Genomic DNA, 3,493 nt, shown 5'->3' with positions numbered 1-3,493 from the left:
GGATTAGTTAAGGGGTTAACTATCCATCGCAGGACTAAACACCACTCGAAATCCCCTGAGTTAATTGAAGTGATGGCTAAAAACCAACCTCTTCTACCCTAGCCTAGGGTGGAGGACATTCAGGATGAGAATGAGGTGCATCAAGCACCCCCGCCTCGTACTTTACGAGATTATTTATAACCATCGGGGGTGAGTACGCCTTCATGCACGATTTTTCCTGAAAATACAGGACATATGGACATCAAGCCAGGGGTTATCCAACTCCTTCATAAGTTCCATGGGCTTGAATCTGAAGAACCATGTCTTCATTTGAAAGAGTTTGATGAGATCATAGCTACTTTATATTTTCAAAATGTGTCTGAGGACACAGTCAGGCTGAAACTCTTTCCTTTTTCCTTGAAGGAGAAGGCTAAAACACGCGTGATTACATTCACTACGTCCTAGATCCATTGGCACATGGAATGATATGCAAAGGGAATTTATAAAGAAATTTTTTCCACATCATAAAACGATTACTCTTAAAAAAGCAATCATGAACTTCACCCAAAAGGAAGATGAAACATTTTACCAATGTTGGGAAAGGTTCTAGGATTTGGTCAGTTCATGCCCACAACACGGCTTTGAAACGTGGCGCATTACAAATTTTTTCTATGATAGACTGACATCTTCCATGCGCCAAATGGTCTAGACAATATATAATGGAGAATTCATTAATAAAAATGTCGACGAGGTATGGGATTACCTCGATAGTCTTGCTGAAAAAACACAATCATGGGACTATTATCCAAAATCAAACACCACGTCTAGGCCGACTCAATCTAAGGAGAAAGGTAAATTGTATCTCTTAAAAGAAGAGGATGATCTCAAGTATAAAGTGACTATACTCATAAGAAAATTTGAGGCCATGGAAGGAAAGAAGGATAAGGTTAATGAAAGTGTTTGCGGCATCTGTGATTGCAACATTCACACAACTGAAAATTGTCCTACAATACCTGCCTTTCGAGAAGTGTTGAATGAACAATCCAATGCCGTAAATACTTATCAAAGACCTTTCAATAGACCGACCTCTAATACTTACAATCCTAGTTGGAAAAATCATCCAAACTTTAGTTGGAGAAATGGACAAACTGCTACCCCTCAAGGTTTCTTCAATCAAAATCCAAATCAAGGGAAACCTCAAGAGGATCCAGTTTAAAAACATATTCGAGAACAAGAGCTACTTAATCAAAATTCGGCATAAGCGTTTCATGATGTCCACACAGCATTAGGAACGCTTGCGTCGTCTATTCAAAGGATAGAGTCACAATTAACAAGTGGAGGGAAGGGGATGCTTCCTGCTCAACCTCTCCCCAATCCCAAACTGCAATATGAAATAAGTGACCCTAGCTCTTCAAATCAAATGGAGCACGCTAAATCCATCACCACTCTTAGGAGTGGGAAGATCATTGATAAAACCCTTCCGGTTATGCCCGAAAAGCCTCAAAAACTAGAAGAGGACAACAATGATGGACCTAGTGATGCCCCACAAAAATTAGAACCAGAATTACTAGAAAAGCCAGTTACTCCATTTCCCTAACGGTTGGTCGCACCAAAACCTCTCTCTAACTCTCAGGATATCCTAGAGGTGTTGAAATAAGTGAAAGTCAATATTCCTCTACTTGATGTCGTAAAACAGATACCTTCAAATGCCAAATTTCTGAAAGACTTATATACGACCAAACGACGGCAGAGTATTCAAAAGAAGATCTTCTTGACCGAGAAAGTGAGTGTCATCTTAAAGCAAGATGTGCCACAGAAATTCAAAGATCTCAGCAGCCCAACCATATCATGTGTAATCGGGGACCATCGAAGTGGTCATGCACTTCTTAACTTAGGAGCGAGCGTCAATCTGATTCCCTACTCGGTATACAGACAGTTAGGTTTGAGGGAATTAAAACCCACCCTAACCATATTACAACTTACTGATCGCTCTGTTCGTGTACCAAGAGGGATAATTAAGGATGTGTTGGTCCAAGTTGATAGATTTTACTACCCTGTAGATTTTATCATCCTGGACACCGAACCCATCAATAACATGAATACTCAGATTCCCATCATTCTTGGTTGCCCATTCCTTGCCACTTTAAACGTAATTATCAATTGTAGGAATGGTGTCATGACTATGTCTTTTGAGAATATGAAATTAGAGTCAAACATCTTTTTTAATAATGGCAGAAACTTAGAGGATGATGATGATTTCCACGACATTAACATGATTGACTCTTTAGTGGAAGGTATAATACCTCTAACCTTATCCTCTGACCCTCTAGAGATGTGCCTGGCCCACTCCCATGATTTTGATGATGACATGAGTAGAGAGACGTGTGTCTTGCTTGATACTGCACCGGTACTTGAAGTTAACCGGTGGAGGCCACAATTTGAAGAATTGCCATAAACCAATGTAGTGCCTCTACCGTTTAACCTCAAGCCATCGAAGCTTGACCTAAAACCTTTGCCCTCTGATTTGAAATACGCATATTTAGGTCAAGATGAGACATACCCGGTGGTGATCTCGGCCCATCTAGAAAAAGAACAGGAGAGTATACTCATATCTACTCTCATTGAGCATAAGGGAGCCCTTGGATGGACGATAGCAGACCTCAAGGGAATCAACCCCTCGATTTGTACTCATCGCATATATCTTGAGGATAATGAGAAGACCGCTCGACAATCACAGCATAGACTAAATCCAAACATGCGGAAAGTGGTTAAGGCCGAGGTTCTTAAACTATTGGATGTGGGTATCATATACCCCATATCCGATAGTCAATGGGTGAGTCCAACTCAAGTGGTTCCTAAGAAGTCCGGGATCACCATCGTAGCCAATGCCAATAATGAACTCGTGCCAACTAGAGTTACTATTGGTTGGAGAATGTGCATTGACTACAGGAAGCTGAATACTGTCACGAGGAAGGACCACTTTCCTTTGCCCTTCATTGATCAAATTTTAGAAAGGCTAGCTGGTTATTCCTATTACTGTTTCCTTAACGGGTATTCGGGTTACAATCAGATTGAAATCGCCCCTGAGGACAAGGAAAAGACCACATTTACACGTCCCTACGGCACCTTTGCCTACAGAAGGATGCCATTCGGATTATGTAATGCCCCTGCCACCTTTCAGCGATGTATGATGAGTATCTTTTCTGACATGATGGGGAAATATTTAGAGGTCTTCATGGACGATTTCTCTATTTTCGGTTCACCTTTCAGCAAGTGTTTAGAAAGTCTTAAATGTGTGCTGAAAAGATGTGAAGAGAAGAACTTGGTACTTAATTGGGAGAAGTGTCATTTCATGGTTCATAAGAGAATTGTCCTTGGACATATTATCCCGTCCAAAGGAATCGAGGTGGATAAGGCAAAAATTGATCTTATCTCTAACCTACCTCCACCCAAGAACATACAGGACGTGCGATCCTTCTGAGGACATGCTGGGTTTTACAGAAGATTCATAAAG

The 3,493-nt window shown here is 41.0% G+C and overlaps 1 non-coding gene across 1 annotated transcript; it reads right to left on the bottom strand.

Annotated features, from left to right (window-relative positions):
- Window positions 1-514: 514 nt before the first annotated feature.
- Window positions 515-621, bottom strand: LOC131257190 (small nucleolar RNA R71). Its single transcript, XR_009177203.1, has one exon. It is a non-coding gene; the product is annotated as a small nucleolar RNA R71 (small nucleolar RNA).
- Between the last annotated feature and the right edge of the window lie 2,872 nt (window positions 622-3,493).

Source organism: Magnolia sinica, chromosome 9 (genome assembly GCF_029962835.1).
Source record: "Magnolia sinica isolate HGM2019 chromosome 9, MsV1, whole genome shotgun sequence".
NCBI classification, from domain to species: Eukaryota; Viridiplantae; Streptophyta; class Magnoliopsida; order Magnoliales; family Magnoliaceae; genus Magnolia; species Magnolia sinica.
This window is presented reverse-complemented; position numbering and strand designations above follow the sequence as displayed.